This window comes from Zalophus californianus, chromosome 4 (genome assembly GCF_009762305.2).
Source record: "Zalophus californianus isolate mZalCal1 chromosome 4, mZalCal1.pri.v2, whole genome shotgun sequence".
NCBI classification, from domain to species: domain Eukaryota; kingdom Metazoa; phylum Chordata; class Mammalia; order Carnivora; family Otariidae; genus Zalophus; species Zalophus californianus.
The window spans coordinates 121,585,110-121,609,340 of record NC_045598.1 but is presented as its reverse complement, the minus strand read 5'-3'; the positions used below and the strand labels follow the sequence as shown (position 1 = coordinate 121,609,340).

Sequence of the window (24,231 nt, the reverse complement as noted above, 5' to 3'; positions counted from 1 at the left end):
GTGAGTTACAAAAAGTTTCACGAGGGGTTAGGATCCAGAGGTGAGACTGGGCATGTGAGAAACCACACTGTATGAGAGAGTCTTGAGGAAAATAGCAAGACCTAACCCAAAAAAAGGGTTAAAGGAACATGGCGGCATGCAGTCAGGAGTCTTCCAGAAGCTGAGCTGAGAACAGAGACTCTCTACAACCTTCACAGGGGGACTGGGTTCTCTCTGGGGCTAGCAGGAGTGAACAACTGCCCATCCTATACTGTGGAGGGAAGCAAGCATCAAACATATCAAATGTATCCAAAATTATCCAGTGGGGTGTGGAATGAGATGAGCCAAGCCTCATCCATTCCTGATATTCTGCACAAAGGTAACTAATTAAAATAAGTGAATAAATGAAGTATTCTTGGTAACTTGGGCTCCATAAAAGAGTTTTGTGGGATTGGGTAGTGCTCTTCTAATACCTTTTTTTATGTACAGTCAACCATTGAACAAAATGGTTTGAACTGCATGGGTCCACTTATATGCAGATTTTTTTTCAGTAAATATACTACAGTGATTTCTCTTCCTTATGTATTTCTCTTCCTCATGTATTTTCTTAATATTCTTTTGCTAGCTTACTTTATTATAAGAATACAGCATATAAGACATACACAAAATATGTATTAATTGACTGTTTATGAGTAAGGCTTCCAGCCAGCTGTAGGCTATTAGTAGTTAGGTTTTTGGAGAGTTGAAAGTTATATGCAGATTTCCAACTCCACAAAGGGGGTGGGCAGGAGATGCCTGCAACCCCCATGTTGCTCAAGGGTCAACTATATCTTCAAGAGAAAAGGAGAGCTGCTGGCCTATAGGTCTATGCGTATAAATACATGCGCACGCGTGCACGTGTGTGCGCCTCAAATACTGGCTAGTTGACCAGTATTGAACATATAGATAAATATATGAATAAAATATAGAAATATGTGTATATATATATGTCATTTCTTAATGCTGTGATTTCACTTAAGTGAGTTTATATATAACTGAGGTTAGAAGATAAGGCTCCCCTTGTCTCAATGTTCATCTGTGCTCCTTTGGACAAGGTTATTGGACTGAAGGAAAGAAGGAAATGAAGGAAAAAGGGTTGCTAATAATATGGAGGACCTACTACGTTGCAGGCATTTTACATTATTGTACTTTATATACATGATGAAACAACTGTTATTTTTTTAAGATTTATTTATTTATTTATTTATTTATTTGAGAGAGAGCGCACAAGCAGGGGGAGAGGCAGAGGGTGAAGCAAACTCCCCACTAAGCAGGGAGCCCAATGGAGGGCTCCATCCCAGGACCCTGAGATCATGACCTGAGCTGAAGGCAGATGCTTAACTGACTGAGTTGCCCAGATGCCCCGAGACAGCTATTATTATTCCTCATTTTACCTTTGAGAAAACAGGAGCTGAGATGAACTCAAATAGGTGAAAAGAATGAAAGAAGTAAAGGCCAAGCTGGGCTTTAAACGCAGTTTCCTGTGATCGCAAACTCCAGTTCCCTTGGTGACAAGGAGAGAGGCGCCTGAGTCACCGGTCGTCCCACCGCTCTCATGACTCACTGCTAACACATTTTGACACAACAGGCAGACTTTTCAAGATATTAATTCAAAGAAAAAAATTAAGGTGCATATTCCTAAATATGCTTTGGGTTCTTAGGTAAGTTACAAACATTGCCTTTGCCTATACGGGGGAGGAATTTGATTCGACCAACCAAAAATACCACTTCTTAAAAGGACAGAGGAAATACTTGGCTCCAGGTCCAAATCACTTAGCAGCCGGCTTGTTTTGGTCCTCATGATTATCAAACAAGAGGGCTCTCATTTACAACAAGGACCATGAGTATGGGTAAAATTGGGGATTTGAGGGTAATTATCCAGAAGAAAACATCAGTAGTATCTGTAGAGAATAAAGCACACTGGGGAACAGCAAAGATTCCAGTTTGTTGTAGCAGCAAGGAGCCTTTGCCCAAGGATATAATTATTATTTCATTGGGCTAAAGGAAGAGGACCTCACAGAGTTTTACCCAGTTCATCCAACTGGGCTTATTCTTCTCTTCTGAGTTCTTACAAATGTGCCCCTTTAAACTGATTTAATGCTGACAGCTTGTGGACCATGGTGGAGACATATCTCAACATGTTTTTCTGCAAGAACTCTGCTGAGGGCCAGTTCAGATTCTGGAACATTGCCTTAGCATCCACAGTAGGAAAACACAGAAAATGGGAGGAAAAAAAGGGTCCCACCCTTCTGGCCAGTCAGGAAGGGATTCAGGGCCATTTTCAACCCCGAGCGTATGCCCACGTGTCTGCCGCAGCTCAACTGAGAAGCATGCAGAGAAAGGGCAGGTCAATGGAGATGATGAAGAACAAAGAAAATGCTAAACATTTCTCCCCACTGATCAACAGAATCAATATGGAAGGAGACACCTGTCGCCCCTGGGAAGAGCAGCCTGCCTGCCTCCTGTCCCCTTCTGCCTCACCAGCTTCCTTCATCGCGCTGTGAGGCTATGCCTCCTTCATCCTGATCACAGCTGGAAATGTGCCTGCCGTCTCAGCATCCTTAAAGCAGATGCACCCCTTCTCTCCTGCACAGGCCCCGGGGTCCTCAGTCCCTGTCGGCTTCCAGCCTTCAGCTTTCAGGTGCCCTCCCCCCGCTGCTAGCGGCACCCACACACATGCTGGGTGTTCTGGAGTGGGTACCATGGCAAACGCCTTCACCCGGCTCCTGCACTTAACCAAACCACCTTTAAGCTGGAAGAATGTGTCATCCACTGATAATACGCTAAATGACAACTCCCTCTGCAGAAGGGTACTGCTTAATATTTCATTCTTATAACCTGCTCATTTTCGGGCAGCTCTCACAGGGCAGGAAGGGCTCCCCGGGGAATTGCTTGAAAGGTTAGCGCCTCAGAGGAGCTTGGATCCTGCTGCGGCGCCTCACGGCGCCGGGAGCATCCCCTCGTTGATGTCTCAATGCTGCCCCCTGCTGTACGCTGGCGTCCCGGCAGCGTCCGTGGAACTGAGGCCCGCGCTTCTGCTGCGCGGGTTCATCGCGGCCCACAGCCGTGCGGGAGAGGAGACGGCGCTGGGGCCTGCGTCGTCGTACAAAAGCGGCACAACCGAAATTCACCGCCTCTGAGGGCATCCGGACCTCACTTGATGGATGCTCGGATGCTCGGATCCTCAGCGGCTCTGTCCGCAGCGTGGCCGCTTCTACCAGTGGTCAGGCTGTCGGTGCACAGAATGGAGAGAAGCCATGGTCGCCGAGGCCTTTCCTCCCTGAAAAAGATTGGCGAATGGGACGAAGATGTGTGCGAAGGGGAGAGGCTTCCTACCAGGAAAGAGCGAGACAATATCTGGTAGTAGAGAGGCCACGCCTGGGGCACATATAGGATCTCCAGATTCCGGGTCCAGGGTTCAACTACACTTTGCCCCCCAGCTCCTGTGGGGCAGGGACTCCTAGCCTGCGGCCCACCTGCCTTCTCAGACTATGTTTGTGGCACGGTCTCCTCACAGCCAACCCCCCCACCCCACCCCCTTCCCCCCCACCACATCCCATCTGAACGGCTTCTGACTGGTCCCCCCGACCTGCAACCCTCCCCTGCCCGAGTCCAGCCTGCACTCAGCGCCAAAGAAATCCACACCAAATCAGTCAGCTAGCATACAGTCCTTCATACAGTGCCTGGCAGGGAGTGAGCACTCAAGAAATTGTAGCTAGAAATGGAGTGAAAGCTCATCAGCCACTCCCTGTCCTATGTGAACACTTTAAGGGGCTCCCCATCCCTTGGATAAAATTAGTCGGCCTCTGCTTCCCTCTCAACTTCGTTCTCAGACATCTTCACAAACCGTTCCAAACCAGCAGGGGTTTGGAACTGCCCGGGGTTCTCCCGTGCCTAAGGGTGACTGATCTCTGGCATGGGTAATGCCAACCCCTTGACCTCACAGACCCTCTCCTGCCTCCTGCTTATTAATCTGTTAAGATTCAAGCCTTCCTGGAGGCCTCATGTCCTTCAGGAGTTTGTCTGCTTAGGTGTCTGTCTGCTCTCTGAGTCTGAGCTTCTTGAATTCCAGAACTGTCTGATTGAACGTTCTATCCCTTAGAGCTAGCACAGTTCCTGGTTAGCATCTCTGGGACTCGCCACATGTTCATTGCATGAGTGAATGAAGGCAGGAAAGAATGCACAAACAAGAAGGGGTCCCCGAAGCACCTGCCAGCCCCAACCATCTCCTTGCACCCGCCAACTGGAGAGTCTTGTGACTGGATCTGCTCCTGGCGGGGGCTGGGAAAGCGAATTGCCACCTGGGAGGCTTCGGCGAGTCAAGTTCACCTGGAACATCAATCTCTGTATGATGATGACAATGGCAAACCTAGCTACCTTTGAAAAGGGAAGTTAGTTTTGGAAGAGGAGAGAATAATTCTGGAGACTTAGGAACTTGGCAGAGGACAGATCTGGCACTTGAGACCCAGGAGAGCTATATTAGGACACTAGGTACAGGGGGACAGATGACACTACAGGAGCTCAGGAGAGGGGATTAGAGGAAGGGAATGTCATCTGTGCCAAGTCCTTCTAATAGTCCTTCAACCCCTCATGACAACCACGAAAGATTATTAACCTCCATTTTCTCAACAGGAAAGTAAGGCTCAGACAGTTTGGGTTCCATACCTGAGGTCACACAGCAACTAAGAGAGAGCCCTAAGATTCCAACTCGGGCTCCATCACCTCCAAGCCCACATTTTCCCATTACATTCACATTTGCTCTTCTTGGAGAAGAAAGGCAAAAGCATCCAGGCCAGGCAAGTACAGACCTCCCACTTCTGAATAAAACAGTCTAGCCCCTCTTAAAGCTCACCTTCCTTTCCGTCTTAATGAAGAGTGCTGGATTTCTCCATCTCCAAAACGTGCCCCATGCAATACTAAGGGTCCCCTATCATTCAGACCCCTTCCCAGCTCCCAGCTCTGGGTAAGCCCTAGGTAGAAATGAGGACTGGCCATTGAAGAGTTTCATTTCCTATCTTCTGTAGAAGATATCCACGTTCATACACTCCATTTTACTTGGAGACGTGTGATGCTGCCTCATTTATTTACTTACTTACTTACTTACTTACTTACTTATTTATCTGAGAGAGAGAGCCCACAAGCAGGGGGAGGGGAGAGGGAGAAGCAGACCCCTGCTGAGCAGGGAGCCCAGCGCAGGGCTCAATCCCAGGACCCTGAGATCATGACCTGAGCCGAAGGCAGATGCTCAACTGGCTGAGCCACCCAGGCACCCTGTGATGCTGCCTTATTTATCACACTTTGTCCCAATGTGTCGCACTTCATTAGGCATCTAAGGAGATCTAATCGACTATTACAATCTCCAGAAAAGAAATCTGAACTCACAAATCCCTGCACTTTGGTCCAGAAAAACCCAGCCCTGTGTCTCAACTTATCTCACAAAATCCTGGTGTTGCAGTGAGCCTGTGAACCAGGTGTTTAGAGTTAAGATTTGGAATGTGCCATTTCAGCGGGTAAGTCACATCTCAAGTCTCCCTTGACACCAAGATCCACCCAGTTCCACATGCACCCTATATGGCCCTCCAGCGATGCGTGGAGCTTGACAATAGTTAGACACAGTCTAGGGGCAGAGGTCCTCAAACTTTGCTGTGTATCACAATCCCTTGAAGGGTTATTAAGATACAGACTTGTGGCTCCATGATCCCCAGTTTCAGATTCAGCAGGCCTGGAGAAATCCAAGAATTTTGATTTCTAACCGATTGCCAAGCAATGCGGCTGCTGTTGGTCTGGGGTTCATACTTTGAGAACTACTGCTCCAGAGTCAGCTCGCAGAGCCCAGGGGAGTAAGGGCAGTCTGGAGCTCTCTCTCAGTGTCCTGAGGGGCTTCGTCTTGTAACTGATGGTGGTCAACACAGCATCTCCATCTCTACTAGACTTACTTTTCTTTTGCCGAGTGCATTTTTAGCATGCCTTCCTTTAACTCCTGCTCACCAGTTCTGCACTTACAGAAAATTCCAGAGGCCTTCAGATGGGTGAGGACCCGTTTGGTGTAAGTGGCAGAAAGCTTGGCTTTGATTGACTTAAGAAAAATAAAAATAAATGTATTGGCTCCAAAAGTGAGAAGTCCAGACCGGGCTTGATCAGGGCTCAAACAATGCCACTTACACCGTGTTTTCTTTCTTAACCTTTCCTTTCTCTTTCCTCACTCCTCTCTCCCTTGCCCCTTCACATATTCTCCATTATCAACAATGCTCGTCATGTGGGGGTCTAAAGATGCCTACTGAAGCTACAGCCCTGGCAAATCCTTCCATTAGAATCTCTCCCAGGATTCCCAGCATAAATCTCATTGCTTTTGATTGCTTCTCATTGACATGAATTGAATCAAGTGCTCACCCCAAGCCAATTACTGTTTTATGAACAGGAAAAAGCAATTCACATTAGGTCTAAATCACATGCTCCACTCTTGTTTCCTAGACAAATCACAGGGCTTCGGAAGGGGACAGGGGTATGGACAATGTGTCTGTTTGCTGACTGTGTAGCTGGATTTGCATATGGTCACTTGCTAACGACAGGTAACTGAACATCTCCACCTGAACATCTCAAAAACACCTCAAATGCACCATGTCTAACACTATGGTCTACTGAACTCATTACCTCTACCTTTCTCTCCTCCCCCGCCCCACACCCAACCACCTCCACCAAAAACACAAAGCTTCTATATACCTTACCCTTCTCATGAGCACCATGTAGCACCTGGTCACCCAATTTAGAATTCTAGAGCCATCATTGTCTCCTCTCTCCCTTGTATTCCGTAGCCGACCAAGAGACCTTATTACGTCCACCCCCTGTGCATCATAAACGTGCCCTTGAACCATCCCCATGATCGGTGCCTTAATCCCAACCTTCGTCACTAAGACTCCCTCCATTGCAATGACCTCTTAAAACCGACCTCACAAATCTTGCCAGTCTTGCCCCTTCCCAATCCACCCAACATGTTTTGGCAGAGTAACTTTCTCTGGCCGACACTCAGCTATCACTATGTTATTCCTCAGCCTGAAGCCCTTCAGACGTTGTTTCATTCACCGGATGACATCAAGTCTTCTTAGCGTGGTTGCAAAGGTCCTCCATGACCAGGCCCCTGGCCAACTCTCTGGGTCTTGCTGCTCCCACCTTACCCTCTCCAGCCAGTCATAAAGAACCACTTGCAACTTCAGGAAACGTGTTATTCTATACGGCCATGCCTTTATATATGCCTTGTCTTCTTCCTGTACTTCTATGCCCTTCTGTCCACTTGGCCTTCTCCTCTTGGAGCCCCAACTCAGCACTCGTGTCTTCTGAGATTTCCCGGGCCCGGACTCCTGTACCCTCCTGTAGAAGCTGATGATTCCTTCCTCTGTGCCAACTTCCATATCTTTTCACACCTGTCTCTGATGGCCATGTATTCAGCCTCGCTGAAATGATTTGGTTTCCTGTCTACCTTCCATCCGGGCTTAGGGCTCCTGAGAGCAACCTCTCTTGGTGTCCCCAGAACCAGGCCCAGATGCTGTGCTTGGTTCACGCTCCAGACATTCATAAACACACTAACCTCTGGGCTAGTACAACTTCCCCACAGTACAATAGAACTACACTAGCTCTTGCTAGACTCCAATGTGGGCAGTCATTCCTCTAATTCAGAATGTCACTGCTTTTCATTAAAAGACAGATGTCACTCGGGCCTTTGCCGAAAGGAAGGCCCATCCTGCGTGAGGCCCACCCCACAAAAGCTTCATCTCACGCCTGGCTAAACAACAGCCGCAGGATCATGCATCACCCCTGTTAGGTGAAACCAAATGCCCTGCATCACCTTGCGCTAATGACACTCTGTGCGCGTTCTAAGCCACCCGCTCTGGTATCATTTTACTCGTGCGAGTCAGGCATTGTGTTCCAGTGGAGACACTGGAGCCCCCTCGCCACTCAGCAGCTAACCCAGCCCCACAGCCTGTCCTCAGGGCATCTGGGGCTTCGTGCCGGGTGAGCAGCCTCTCGCCCCAGGACTGCCTGGAATCAGTCACGGACGCCCCATCACTCAGTAATCCCAGGGGACAAGTTGTTCCCCTGATAAAGACTGACAAGTAGGCCTGCACCTTGCAGCACATAAGGGCAAGTGCTCTAAGATGCTGATGTCTCTGATGGAAAGAAGGACACCGACAGGGGTTCTCACTTCTCTTTTGTGAAACCTGGGGCAACTGCTCCCTGGGGGCAGGTATCTGCCAGCACCAAAAACCCCGCCCCGTATAGCCAGGCTTGGCCCTGCTCCTGTGCCCCAGGCCTGTGCCTCTCCAGCTTCTGGAACTTTCCAACACACCTTCCCAGGCCTGGCCCCGAGGAGAACAGTCCTTAGTCTCCGGCTACAGCCTCCCTCTCCCACCACCCCCAACTCCAGTGTCAAGTTCCATTGCCACCAGCAGCCCCTCCCAGCCAAGTCCCTGCCTCTCTGCCAAAGGACCCCAGGCAAGAAGACAGGACCTACCAAAACAAAGGATAAAATAAATCTCCATGGAACTGAAAAGTCAAAGAGTGACCTCGTCCTGAAAGATGAATGCATTTTGACAGTTCGAGCCTCACTTTTTCTCGGTACAGGTTCTCCTGGCATTCCGTGGGCAGTTCACTTCTTTCTGATATGAGTGTGCAGACACAGCCATCACTCAGGGTTCGTGAGCTCCGCCAGAGATGTGCGAGCCAGAGACACCCCCACGCAATCTCTGCGGCCACCAAATTACCCCTTCTCACACTCAACTGCCCCCTGGAATTTTAGAGGGAAGAGCCCCTCGGTAAGAGGCACCTTCAGGAAATCCCCTATCAATGAAGCTAATGCAGTTTCCAAAAACACCAGGCCTTAGTCACTCACATTTTTCCAGGCCGAGGACAGGTGTGGTCCACCATGAGAAATCTCTCCTTGGTTCTCTTGCCCATTTGTTCCTTTGACTGGAGTCTTTATTTAAAATGAAAAAAAAAAAAAAAATGACATGGCGCCTGGGTGGTTCAGTTGGTTAAGCATCTGCCTTGGGCTCAGGGCATGGTCTCAGGATCCTGGGATCGAGCCCCGCGTCAGAGGTCCCTGCTCTCCCTGCTCAGCGGGGCATCTGCTTCTCCCTCTCCCTCTCCCTCCACCCCTCCCATCCCTGCATGTGCTCTCTCTCTCTCTCTCAAATAAATAAAATAAAATCTTAAAAAAAAAGCACCTGATAATTTATTGAACGTGACACCTGAAACTAATGATGTACTATCAGTTGGCTAACTGAACTTAAATAAATAAATAGAAAGAAAGAAAGAAAGAAAGAGAAAGAAAAAAAATGTCTGGATTTTGAAAGGTAAAACCCTCTTAAATCTTGTTCTGCACATTGTAACGGTTAAGGAAACAATCTGTGCAGGCCCAGAGAAAAGGAAGTTCTTTGCATGAAGTGAATGCCCTCTGCTACCCCATATTTCTTCTCTGCCAGTAACAGAGGCTTGGTGTTCACACTCCACTAAACCATAACCAAGAACCCCTTTCCCTCATCCCCTTGTTATCTTCCTGCCGCAGCCAAAGCTCCTTCCTTCCTGTTCCTTTCAGAAGTCACACTGGTCATCTATGTGGTCAGACAGGCTCAACCACACTGTGCTCCCAGCCCAATATTGCCCTTCAACTCCAAGCGGCTGGGACACCTGCACAATGCTTCTGGAAACCTCTCTCGGTGTTTGCCAATGTTCACTGCATCACCACTGCCCTAACGCATGCCCATGTCACCTGCCACCTGGACTGTTGCAGCTGCCCCGTAGCTGGTGTTGCTCTTAGCCCTCTCTTCCCCATCCTGAATCCTTCTCCCCTCTGTACCACATAGAACTTCCTAAAAGGCAAACATGCTCAGGTCCAAAATACCTATATACACACTATTGTTACGGGAATATCCAGCCCAGGGCCAGAGATGGGAAGAGCCACGCCACCCTCCCCTCTCCCCACCCAGAGGACAACGCTGGGCCATTAGAGGGGGCATAGGGTGGTAAATAGCCATTGTCAGGGGCCCTGGCCCAAGGTTGGGGGGCACAGGACCCCGGCATAGGCCTATCTCTGAGTGTTCAGGGGGACACACCCAGAGCTAATCTGGAAGTAGAAAAGGACCCAGGACACTCAGGTCTAAAATGGGACCTGAAGTAAAAGTCCTTCTAACTGTATGAATAGTGAAATTATGATGATTTGACGTATGTGGAATTTTAGAAACAGTGTAGTCCTCTTCCCTGGCATTGATTTTGCAGAGTTAGGAAGCGCCCCCGGGTAAGCGCTAAGAGCCCCGCGGCAACTACCTTCCAGCCTTTTGAGAGAATTCCTGTGTTCCTTCCATCCGCAGCTGAAGGGCATGGGGTACCCTGCAGCCTGCACATGTTCAGATGCTTGACCCAGAACCTCCTAATGCTCTTCAAAAAATGTTCTCTACCTCTGTCTCCTGTCACCCAATCAGGCAGTTATTTGAATATATGTAACTGCATTTTAACGAAATTATATGTACAAATAGAATGAAACAAAGCAAAACAAATGCTAAACTAATTATATTTTAGAAACATATTTCCTCGCCCAAGATGCCAAGTTATAATTCACTCTGTTGGCTTCAAATCTATTTGGCTTAAGAGCTCTTTTGATTGATGACAGATATGTGAACTAATTCATTATATATTCATTCATTCATTCTGTTACTTTTTATTAACTGTCTGTAGAATGCTTGGCATGAATTGGGCCAATCTGATGTGCACAAAGGCTCCATATTATTCATGATATGTTACAGAATATGCTGATCTCCTGTGGAACATATATGTCTTTTTTTATATAGACATATATATGTCTTTTATATATAGACATGTATATATATGTCTTTTTTTTAAGACATATATATGTCTTTTTTTACTCTTTAAACCAATCGATCAATCAGGATAATAAAAAAGCATGCATTTAGATTCAAATCCAAAGGATATATTAACATTGTCTTAGAGAGGTATGGTACTTTTAAAATATGTCTGCAAATCGTTTGCTACTCCTATCATTGACAACTCCCCTTGAACCCAGCCCAACCTTAGTGCCTGGCTGGCCAACAGAGCTTGATAGAAATGGTACTATGGGACTTCTAAGTCTGTGTCATCAAAGCCAGGATGTATTTTCACTGGGGTTCTCTGCAGTGTTCACACTGAAGCCCTAAGTCTCTGTGTGGTAAGTTCTATCACCTGGAAGCCACCATTCTGTGAAGAAAGCCAAGCCAGCCTGCCTGGCAAGACCAGAGATGAAGCTCTGAGACTGGATGTAGAGAAATAAGGATATCAGTATAGGCCCCAGCTCGTCAGGCTTCCAGTGTCCCAGCTCCAGGTACTGTCTGATGACAGCCATTTGGTCGACCCCGAGGCAGTCAGCCCAGCTGAGCCTTCCTGAACTCCTGCCCCTTGGAAACAGTGATGATTGTTGTTAGACACCATCACGTCTGGGAACAGCTTGTTACACGGCCACACATAACCGATACAGGAGCAAAGGGAAGGTTTTCCACATGAATCCCCACTGCTCTCCTTAGGGATGATTCAAAAAGTATTTTCTACTAACTGCAACAAAACAAACTCCTTTCTCTTCCTCTATTTGAACAGTTATTTCTCTGAGTAGTTAACGTTTCTCTTACCCTTAAGTAATATTGGGCCTCTCTATTCATGCTTTCTACCTAAGTTATTTATAGACAGAGACTCCAACTTGCTTACATTTTAAGAAGAGACAGAGTTAAAGGAAGAAGCAGTAACCACAGTTTGAGCAGACATGTAGACGTCAGGATCCCTGCAGGGGCAGGACATAGAACACCAGAAACATTTTCCCCTCTACTTTAGTAGCTATAGAAGAGGCGCCCAAATCAATGTTCTGTAATCGTTACACAACTTAAATGGCCAAACTTCATTCATCCACAAGGAAAACTTCCATTCTGCTTCCTCTTTTCCACAACAGGTAACATGATAAATCGCTGTTAAATTGTCTGGGCCAGAGAGACCATGAGTTACTATCTAGATAGTTCTATGTAGCTACAAACTATTCCATCTCTCTCTGTGGCTAGCCTGTGCCTGACGTTGCAACAAATGAATCACCTGATGGGTGGCAGCCTAACAGAAACCTCATGGGCTTCGGAAATGGGATCTTCCTGACGTAGACATAGGACGCGCTGAACATTATCCTGGAAAAGCCTGGGCAGTACCTAATGAAAGAAAAAAAGAAATGATTCACTAAGGCATCGAGAATCCCAAGAACATAGAAGAACTATGGAGAGAGCCATGGCATAACTCTCTCTAAAGAGCAAGAAACTACAGTACTGTGAGTTTATTTTTTTTAAGATTTTTTATTATCTATTTATTTGAGAGAGAGAATGAGATAGAGAGAGACCATGAGAGGGGAGAGGGTCAGAGGGAGAAGCAGACTCCCTGCTGAGCAGGGAGCCCGATGCGGGACTCGATCCCAGGACTCCAGGATCATGACCTGAGCCGAAGGCAGTCGCTTAACCAACGGAGCCACCCAGGCGCCCGCGTTTATTTTTTTTAAGATTTTATTTCTTTATTTGTCAGAGAAAGAGAGATATTGAGAGAGAGAGAGAGAGAGCACAAGCTGGAGGAGCTGCAGGCAGAGGGAGAAGCAGGCTCCCCACTGAGCAAGGAGCTCAATGCGGGGCTCCATCCCAGGACCCTGGAATCATGACCTGAGCCGAAGGCAGATTCTTAACCAACTGAGTCACCCAGGCGCCCCGTACTGTGAGTTTATTACCTGTTCCTACAACATGCTGAGACCAGGTCAACTCTTGAGATGGTAAGAAAAAGGGTCACCTAAGTGGTTTGCTGTGAAAGGCATCTCTTCAGCAAACCCCTATTTTCAAGGGTCTGGGCTGGAGGGTGAGGAGGAAGGTACGTACTACCAAAAAAAAAAAAAAAAATGAAAAGCATATTCATGTTATCAGTGAAGCTCTTGAAAGTCAAGCCTGAACAAAGCACAGCAACAGGTTGAGAAGCATCAGAGCAGAGAGGAAAGAGCACAGGTGGAAGGCGTGCGTGGGAGTTTCTCCAGCACTAATCCTGTGCCGCTTTCAACTCTGGATCCTGGATTTCATACAGTAATTTATCAAATCAGGGCTTCTTGATGCAGGACCCTGGGACAATGAAGAAGATAGAACAATTGTTAGGGGGGAAAAAAGAATATGGAGGAAGGAACCCTACACATGGATGAAAAGATTTCAGAAAAAAGCACAGATGATAAGGATAAACCAAACAGACCTAACTTGGGCCAGTTCTGACTGTAAAGGATTATGAAGTAATTTATTTGAAACATCTGAAAGATCATAAAGAATAAAAGCTAACCCATGTGCCCAAAGAGCAATGTCAGCCTCACCCCTTAGTGCCTATGACTTCCTAGAACAAATTAGATCATGAAAATTCTTTGAGATCTGGACGTATCTGTGCATAGATCTGGTATGATTACTAGGAAATAGCTTTAGATCTAGGTGATTATATACTGTAAGACCTTAAAAAATCAGATATTTGGTTATGCTGACACCAAAATTCTTGTTTTAAAAAAATAATGAGCGGCCAGTATAAAAAAAGATGAGAAATAACAAGTCTTGGTGAGGATACGGAGAAAAGGGAACCCTCGTGCAGTGTTGCTCAAAAGGTAAATTGTGCAGCCACTGTGGAGAACGATATGGAGGTTCTTCAAAAAACTAAAAATAGAATTACCATATGATCCAGTAATGCCACTACTGGGTATTTACCGAAACAAAATGAAAACACTAACTTGGAAAGATATATGCACCCCTATGTTTATTGGCAGCATTATTACAATAGTCAAGGTATGGAGCAACCTAAGTGTCCAATGATAGATGAATGGATAAAGAAGACGTGGTATGTATAGACAATGGAATATTACTCAGCCATTAAAAAAAGAACGTAATCCTGCCATTTGCAACAGCAGGGGTAGACATAGAGGGTATTATATGCTAAGTGAAATAAGTCAGAGAAAGACAAATACCATGTGATTTCACTTATATGCAGAATCTAAAACAAGACCAAACCAAAAGAACAAACAAACAAAAGAACAGAAACAGACTCATAAACACAACCCTCTTCTTTTGCTGGTTTGTTTCTTTCCGGAAGCTCTTTCCCCATTCCTGCACTCCTGTAGGGTGGTGAAGCCACCATGCTCATTTTAAGTCCACCAACAGCCCCACTTGCGGCCAGCAGGAGAGAAAGAGATCACAGGCCAACCGTCAAACCAAACCCAGGGACCCAGTGATTGGCTCAGGATGTACAAGTGACCTAAGCAGGGCCAGTCAGAGTCCTCCTGCTCCCTGTTGGACTCAGAAGGAAAGACAGCCTTTCTCCTCTTTGGATTACGAACGGTGGGAACGTCAACCCAACACTTGTCAGCAATTTAGAGAAAGGCTGTGTGAAGCAGGAAAAGAATAAGTCCAATATGCAAACAAAAGACACAGAAACAAGCTGAGCCGAAAAATGAGAGGAAGAAAGTGATGACAATTTTGTTTGAACCCCTGGATTTGGCCATGGGAAAAAAGTGAACCTTTCCCTAGACTTCAAAGGAAATGAGTGAGAGTTTCTGACTCTTACAATACAAAGAACCCCGATAATACAATGTATTGGATTATTTTAAAAATTTCTTTTTTTTTTTTTTTGAGTAGGCTCCACACCCAACGTGGGGCTTGAACTCACAACCCTGAGATCAAGAGTGGCATGCTCTACTGACTGAGCCAGCCAGGCGCCCCAGATTATTTTAATATTTCTTTAATACTATCAGTCCCACCAGCTACAAAACTGATACACTTTATGATTCCAATTTTGTAAAACGATAATGTATATAATAATTCAAGGTACAACAATAGCAAACATACTGACCATCTCTTGCGTGCCAGACAATGTACCCGTGCACAAAGAGACAGAGAAAAAGGCCATAATGCCAGTAAGCCAGCAGGACAGACCTCCACAAAGTTCACAGCGCATCCCTAAGGATAGCTTCTAGAGCTTCTAGATAAAGAGGTGATTTCCATCTCTTTGTATACTTTCTTTCATTTCCACATCATCAACAATAAAGCATATTACATGTGGAATCAGAAAAAAAAAATGTCCTTGAAGAAGACTCTACTCCATTTATCAAACCAACAAGGCTATTTCTCATTAATTGTTGTTTTAATATTAATTAAGAGCATTTATATAATGTTGTTGAAAATCAAACTAAAATATATTATCTGCCATAGTATTTCATTTTGTGTGTCTCATATCTGTGTCTTCCTATTAATCTCCCCGGCATATTTGCATATCGCTTTTTTAAAGTCCCTCACAGAAAACCTCCCTGAGTACTAAGTAGGAATTTATTCTGACCCTGAAATAAAACAATGGGAGTTCTTTAGATGAGAAAATCCCTTTGGACTGAATTTAAACAATAGCTGAAAGTTTGTTGCCTGTCTGTGGACTCCAACTCTCCCAAGAATGAGAGTCATTTGCCTCTATCACGTGACCTGCAATTCTTTTCATCTTGGGTCTTAAAGCGGGGAGAAAATCACCAATGTCTCTTTCTGCCAGTTTGAACCAAATGAGAAAAGAAATTTCACCTGGAAGGGACAAACCAAAATGAGGAACTGAATTTACGTAATGTTTCTAGTTTTAGTTCTGAGTAACCCCTTATGGGTAAAACCTGACTCTCTCAGCTTGGCCACTTCACTGCGTAGCCTATTTCCCCCTCTCCTCCCACAACCCTCACCCCAGCACCATCAGGGAAGCAGACAAAGATGGAGTGTTTGCAATACCAAAGCGAAGAGAGGGGGAGCCAATGAGGTTGGGTGGTTAAAAGCCAGGGCTCTGGGGTTCTTGTTGCCTGGGGTAGAATCTTGAAGTTGTCATTTTGAGTGTGTGACCCCGGGCAAGCAGCTTCATCTCTGTCAGCCCCAATGTCCTCAACAATTCAGGGATAATAGTACTAAGTACCAAAGACGTATGTTCAGATGAGATGAAGTGTTCGAGTGCCCAGCACAGCGCCTAACACATGCTAAGGGCTACCTGATTGTTCGCTGTTATTACTAGCCAAGGACTCCCGCAAAGAGTATTCGCTGTCCTCTATCAACATTCTCTGATGCTCCCTGCTCCTCTTGTCCCCAAAGAGCGCCAACCACTACCACCTCCACCTCTAGTCACTGTAGGAGGCACTTGCAAGACTTTAAGGCACTTAGTGCCACTCACACATGCCTCGCTCCACTCTAGCATCAGCCCTGAAAAGTTAATAATACTATAAGCGTGTGTCTTATTTATCTTGGTGTGCCTGATGCCCAACATCTCGTAGACATTCCATAATCTTTAAAGGAATGAGTGAATGCATGCCTGGCGCTCTAAGAGATCAGGAATTTGAGGCTCAGCAGTCATAAGTGGCTTCAGCAAGATCCCAAGCTGGTAAGTGCCAGAGGCTGGTGCTTTCATTAAAGGGTCTGGAGGGACAAGAGCAATACGTCACAGTTTAATGTTTTGGGGGAAATAGACAAGCTTGACTAGAAAGGGAACAAGATAAAGGAGCTGTCAGGAAAAAAAAAGAATTTTGATCGAACATACGACAATAGCATGCTTCATTTGTAAGAAATGAAGACCTTGTCTAGACATGCACAAACCAGGTTTAAAACAAAGAAGTGCAATCCCACTCAGTCAAACAAGTGATTACTTTGGAAATGATTTCATCTCATTCCAGGGAACAATAAGCAGCTAATTGTAGAATCTCATATTCAGTACGTTGCATGTTTTTAAGACCTCCTCGATCCTGTTGTTTGGTATGTACTCTTTGCTTTCCTTCGAATCATTGGTTTTTAAAACTCACTCAGCGATTTTGAACTTTAGAATGTTGTTCTTTGGTAAGTGTTCGAAGGCAAACCTATAACCACAAAGGACAGTGATCCTTGTCACTCCTAAACACGTGAATATTGTACTAAAGTTTCAGTGACTTCTTTTTAAGATTGAGTCTCATCCATTTCTTTTTTTTTTTTTTTTAAGTAGATAAGTTTGTGCTTTTAAAGTCAGAGGCTTTTTGTCTCTGTGCCTTTGTTGTGCAAGAACAAAACATTTTTAAACTCCTCTTGAAGACGAAAATCTACTCTTTTTTCTTTTTATGTGTTTGGTGCTAACAAAAAGGAGAAGCAATCACCTCTTCCCTGTCACCCTCGCCCCAACTCTCTTTGTGTCTGGTTTGATGATCAGGTGGTTCCAAAGCAAATGCAGAGCCCTAATGTAAACACACCATGTAAAGTCTGAGTGGAGGCCACTGCTGGCCTGACCAAGAGAGCTGTGGTCACTTATATATACCCCATGAGGTCATTTCTTCACAGAGTTTAGTCCATGAACATGGATTGATCTGAAATTACAAAACTACAAAAGAATGACCCAAGTCAGCATGGCATAGCCTGCCCCGATTTTCTTTGGAGCAAAGTTTCCTGTTAAACTAATAATGAAAAAAAAAAAAGAATACATATTTCTATTATTTGGAAACTATGGAAAAAACATTTTAAGATTTAAAATTTTTTTCTGCAAAACCTTTTCGGTTAAAAAGGAAATCTGGGGCACAGTTTGAAATCTCCTGTGTGTACTTTTTAGCTGAATAGCATAACAAATGCATTTGTTGTAACGTTCTCAGTCATAAAAAGTCAAAATGATTTTTTACTCTAAAAAAGGGAAGAAGGGCGCCTGGGTGGCTCAGTCGGTTAAGCATCCACCTTTGGCTCAGGTCATGATCCCGTAGTCCCAGGATCAACCCCCACATTGGGGTCTCTCAGCCAAGAGCCTGCTTCTCCCCCTGCCCCTCACCCAGATCACGCTTGCTCTGTCGTTCTCTCTCTCTCTCAAATAAATAAAATCTTTAAAATTTTGTAAAAAATAAATCAGGGAAGAAGGCAAATTGACAGTTACCAAGTTATAAAGTTACAAAGTTACTGTTTGAATTTACTTTAAAATATTTTCATGTTTTCTAGAAAAGGAGGTACAAACCATGAAACTTTTTCAAGCACTGGATACCTCTCTTGTTTTCACCAGTTTATGAAGAGCGGGCCAAAACTTAAAAACGGAAGAACCCATCAACATTAACAGCGAACACAGGAAGTCACATTTTCTGTGTTTAAAGTCATCACGGAGTCAAGCATCCTTCTTATCCGGGAAAGGGCTGAAGCTGGTCCAAAGCATCTCTTGTCTCTGGAAATATGTTGCAGGTCCCCTGGGGCTAACGCTTTATCACTTTCGCAACCGTCTGAAAATTCAAAAGAGCAACTTCTCACCCTTTTATGTGGTCTTTCATTACTTGGCTTGCTCGTTTTTATTTTTTCTTAATAAAGGCCGGTGGCTTTCTTGTGTTGTAGGAAATGGATAGATAGGGTGCAGCAAGAAAGGTAGCCAAAGCCAAATTTGCAAAGGTTTACCACTAAGTAGACAGAAAAACGTGTTTCACGGAATTCCTTGCAAGCCATTTTCCTGGCCTGATCAGGTACCTGAGGAACAATCAGATTCTTGCCACAATTTCAAGGATCAAGTGTGGTGCTTATAAAGTACCCACTCTGGCCAGTGGTGGTGCTACCAACCAAGAGGTTTGCAGTAGCAGGCGCAACCCTACCCAGGATCTTTATCATAGTTTGTCTCTCTCCTTACTTTGCTCTGTACTTATATCCAGAAGCAGCTTTAGAGTAACCAAATCAGCTCGTTCTACCAGTGTCATTATTTCTAAGTGATGGCTATCAGCAATAGACTGAAACAGGTCCGGTCATTGCTGCAGAAAGTGGCGTTAGACCCTTCAAAGAGTGGTATAGTTAAACCCGAAGAGATTTTCACCGAGTTCAGTGTTGTTGTTCTTCTTGTTTACTTATGGGAATTTTATTTTGTTTTTATATTTTTTAAAGATTTTATTCACTTATTTGATAGAGAGAGAGAAAGAGAGAACACAAGCCAGGGAGAGAGGCAGAGGGAGTAGCAGACTCACTGCTGAGCAGGGAGCCCGCCGCGGGGCTCGATCCCAGGACCCTGGGATCGTGACCTGAGCCGAAAGCAGACCTTTAACTGACTGAGCCACCCAGGCACCCCTGCTTATGGGAATTTTAATGCCTCAATTAGTTCTGACTCTTCACCTTCCACCATGTTGAGTCTTACTATTCTACTGCAGCATCTTCATTTCACTGATATTCTTTTCTTCTGGAAGGCAACACTTCCAATATGAATAGTTGGCATCATCTTATTCCTCCATGACTCTTTCAGGAATTTCTATTTGGTGCTACCCGAAGCAAGCGTGAGCCATAGAATGTACCCCCAGCTGCATTAATGTCTGCGTGTAGGCGGGCACATTTCCATTATGATCTGCCCCGCTGTTTCTGTGTACATTTTGCTTTGACAGGCAGCAAAGAACATACTTGAAGTGTTCAGCATCTCTCTTTGATTTCACAGGCCACAGTATCTGTTCACTCAAGTTTTGATTCTTCTGCAAAAACCTGAGGAACTGAGACATAATTCCCGTCTGTATGATAGTTTTATTTCCAGAACATGGCTATATTCATCTCAGAGTGTTAGAAGACACACATGTTTCAGTGATTCTTCTTGAAATATATTCACACACACACACACACACACACACACACACACACACACACACACACACAGTAAATCTAATAGTTGAAATGATAAAAGCTTCCATGTTTCTAACCCTTACTGTAGGCCATTGTACTAAATACCATAAGTACTAAATGAGGCACACAGTGTCTCATTTTGGTTCACAATGATGGTGTAAAAAAATAGCTATTAGCAGCCCCACTTTACGAACGGTTTAGAGTAATTCTTCCAAAGTTAATACAGGAGTAAGCATCAGAACTGCATTTTGAGCCCAGGGCTCTTCCTGCCAAAGCCTGTGTCCTTAAACACTGGGCATTCATGTCTCCTCTACGAAGGGCTGCTTCCCAAAATGTCTGCTGCAACAACACTGTACAGTCATTTTAGTAACTTACCAGGTCTGGTTTGCACGCACCTTACATGGTTAAAAATGACAAGCCAGAAAATTGCATCGTGTTTTTAAGAGAGTGAAGAGATTTTTCGAATCTTCCAGCGCCATCCTACACGATCATGAAGACACTGGAAGCTTTTTGTTTCTATTTGTGTTTTGGGTTTTTTTTTTTTTTTAAGATTTTATTTATTGATTTGAGGGAGAGCTAGAGCAAGAGTGAGAGCAAGAGAAAGAGAGAGCACACAAGCAGGGGGGAAGGCAGAGAGAGAGGGAGAAGCAGACTCTCTGCTGAGCAGGGAGCCTGACATGGGACTCGATCCCAGGATCCTGGGATTATGACCTGAGCCGAAGGCAGATGCTTAACCAACTGAGCCACCCAGGCGCCCTGTTTTTATTTCTGTTCGTTGGTTTTTAGCATAGAGTTTGAATGTAGTATTCAGTGACCTGAAGCCGTTACTCAGAACATACAGAAACAAGAGGGGAATCTGGAGGTTTGAGGGGTGACATAAGGAAGATTTCTAAAATTTACTTTCTTTCAGTATTGGTAAGATATTTCATAGACGAAGAATTCTTTTTTGCCATTCAAGAACTCTTGGTAGATACATGTTTCAAGTTCGGCCATTTCTTTTTAACCTCAGGGTGACGAATCAGGTGATACTTTCAACATCTGGCTCAAAGGGGAAGACATTTGTTTAGCCATTATATTAAGTTTAGCAGTACAAAAAACTACTTGATCATTGAATTTTTTTTCTTTTGAAGCATTAAGGGCAAGAGGGGTTTTATTTAGGAATCTGGTATTTCTTTACATCATTTTTGTTAAAGTCACTCCCTCAGAGCATTTGTGTAGAAGGCCCTGTCAGTTCAAAATACAGAGGACTCTTTGGGCAACTTGCTTGTATGACGCTTTACCAAATTCACATCGAGCTCTTTCTGCCATTTCATTTTATTTCCACAGGTTGGGTTGGTCCTACCAAAGGACTGTATACTGGCTCATAAAGCAAATGAGACTTTTGTGTGAGTAGAGCAGGGGTCGACAAACTATGGTTAGCCCCCTGTTGCTGTATGGCCTGGGAGCTAAGAAGGGTTTCACATTTTTAAATAATTAGAAAGAAACACAAGAATAACGTTTCGTGACATGTGAAAGTTATATGAAATTCAAATTTCATTATCCATAAGTGAAGGTTTACTGGAACATGGCCATGCTCATTCATTTATAAATTGCCTGTGACTACTTTCAAAACAAAAATACAGAGTTGAGTCGTTGCTACAGGCTCACAAAGCCTAAAATATTTACTACCTGGCCCTTTACAGGAAAAGTTGGCTGATCCCTGGTGAAAAGAATAAATACAGTTGTTGAATGGCTATTTTAGACACCAGAGGTTTTCAGTGCTTTGGTTGACAGCTTTTGAAACAGTGCAGTTTGGAATGGCTTAGCTTTCGATATGAATAAGAGTTAAAAGCTTTAGTACATTGAACTGTTACACAGATCATAGAATAAATAAACTTTGAAAAGGCCTTTAGAATCATCTGTTGTCAAAAATGTGCCATCTGGTTTTTTGTCTTCTGGAACCCAAATCGCTGGACATACCACGGCCTGCCCCCACTGACCAGGGGATGATGTGGGCTGGGATCTGTGGTAGGGGTGGAGTTGGGGTTACCCCTGCAAGTGTCCGACCCATGAAGGGAGGTCTCTTCCCAGTGATCATGGGCTGCTTGGCTGCTGATCCTGACATTTGTTTCCTTGAGAAACTTCCCGATGCCAGCTTGATTTTTGGTCCTTTGCCTCTTTTGCATAGATAGAGTGAAGTATAGGCAGCTGGGTGAATTCACAGATAATGCACTCGAAAGGGGCCTGCCTGCAGGTTGAATTAGCAAGTTTAAGTCTGAGGCAGGCTCCTTCCACCTGGCTTGGCCCACCACCACCCACCTCAAAAAGTATCTTCTTCACTTTCGCTCTTAGCGTAGTTTCACTTGCCTGCACTACACAAGATGATGTTTCTTATTTTTTTAAGACTTTATTTATTTTGAGAGAGAGAAAAAAAATGATTGAGGGGGAGGGGCAGAGGGAGAGGGAGAAGCAGACTCCCCGCTGAGCAGGGAGCCTGATGTGGGGCTCGATCCCAGGACCCCGGGATCATGACCTGAGCCGAAGGCAGAGACGTCACTACTGAGCCACCCAGGCGCCCCCGCAAGATGATGTTTCTTTAATCTGGACATCCCCCAGGGCTCAGCAGCTTGTGGATATCTACAAGGGCACTTTTACAACATTAACCCAAATTTTCTATTCCTGTTCCTGCTCACAAAGACCTCTGTCCCTCTCCCTGCATTATCCACAACCACGTACAATATGTTTTGGGGTTCCCACAGATACCCTCATGCATTCCAGGACCAAATTGTCAGTGCAATGCCATCTGCCTCACTCTGTTTCTCACGTGAGGGAGCTCAGGGCTGCCCCTGTGAAGGGTAACCACTGTGGGTGCTGCCCTCCCACTACACCCCCCCAACCTTGAGCTCCCCAAACTGCTAATTCCCCGGGTGCCAGAGCAGGGAAGCAGTCCATGCAGAAAGGGGAGAAATATCTTCTCGAAATGCACAGGTCTCTGCAGCCAGGGATCCCAAACTCACTGCTTGTGTTCAGAGCTCCCCAAATTCCCACAGAAACAGCTTATTCAGTTGTCAGTGCTTTGAAGATTGATACGTTTACCAGATTGAAAAAGGCAACTCACAATCATGAGCCCAGTGGCACCTGTTGGGGGCACCAGGACCCAAACCCAGGTCAAACTCCAAAGCTTTGCGGGTCCTATGGCCTTTCCAGTCTGGGTTTCAGTTAAGTTGAGATTTTCTTCCACCTTTCAAACCTGTTAGACCATCTCTTACTTATCTCTGCCTTAAATATTTTGAAAAAGTAAGGCAGCCAACATCTCGTTTCTAATCTCTTACAGAAATACATATGTAGTATGGACATACAAGGCTTTAATGGCTAATTACTTCAAATCTCCAAGGAAAATGTTATCTCTCTGCTTAGTTGAATTCTTCCAAAGTTTTAAAAAATGTAGGAAGCTTTGCAATTTTGATCAACATAGCAGAGCTATGATGTAAAGTCTTACAAAGATAATACTGAAAAAGAGAGAAAATGATAGAACAATTCTCATCTACAGTAGGAACGCATGAAGTTCTGCATTAAGTGTTGGCAAATTTTATCAAATGTATACTAATGAGATTATACACTATGATTAAGTAGGTTTTATTCTAAGAATTCAGGAATGATCAGAGGAAAAATTGGGAACCTCTTTGTGTGTGTGTGTGTGTGTGTGTGTGTGTGTGTGTGTGTGTGTGTGTGTGTATGCATGCACAGCATGGAGAATTTCACACTAAAATAATAATGGTGGTCACACTAGGTTGAGAGATTGTAGATTATGTTTACTTCTTCCTTTTCCTTCTCTGCAAAGTCATTGGAAATATAACAAAGAGAAGATCTTTACTTATAATAGCAAATAAAATAAAATAGAATAGAATACCTAGGTAATATTTAACAAGAAATCTGCACTACTATGTGAAGAAACTTTACTGAGGTTGCTAATAGAGGACTTTACAAATTGAAAATATCCTACAAAATAAATGCCAGGTGTCTGCAAAATGTCTATAAGTTTAATACAACTTCATTAGAAATTTCAAGAAAATATTTTGAAACCTATGAAAATAATTTTTAAACTTATTTGACAGAACAAATATGTCACCAAAAACAGTAAAAAAAAAAAAAGATAACAAAGGAAGACTCATTCTCCCATATAATAAAACATGTTTTAAAGCCACAGTAATTAAAATAATGTGCTAATAGCAAAAACTAGGTAGAAAGAGTTACTGGACAGAAGACCAGAAACAAACCTACATATAAACAGATTATGATGGTATCATTCAAATCAATGTGGAAATGATCAACAAAGATAGAACAACTTGCTAATAAATTTCAATTGCATTGAAGTTTAAATGTAAAAGATGAAACCACAGATGAACACTGCATTTCTTTTCCACTCTCCATTTTTCCATGCCAAATCTGGAAGGTAATATGACATCCAACATATCTATCTACATCGAAAGTAAATCCCATGGGGCACCTGGGTGGTTCAGTCAGCTAAGCATCTGCCTTCAGCTCAGGTCATGATCCCAGGGTCCTGGGATCAAGCCCT

At 44.4% G+C, this 24,231-nt stretch overlaps 1 long non-coding RNA gene across 1 annotated transcript in view; it reads right to left on the bottom strand.

Annotated features, from left to right (window-relative positions):
* Positions 1-1,336: 1,336 nt before the first annotated feature.
* Positions 1,337-24,231, bottom strand: part of LOC113912511 — a 42,745-nt gene continuing 19,850 nt past the window's right edge. The window contains exons 2-4 of the long non-coding RNA XR_003516863.2: positions 12,136-12,242; positions 8,903-8,986; positions 1,337-3,298 (exon numbers count right to left, since the gene is read on the bottom strand). This is a non-coding gene — a long non-coding RNA (uncharacterized LOC113912511). The remainder of the gene's footprint in view (positions 3,299-8,902; positions 8,987-12,135; positions 12,243-24,231) is intronic.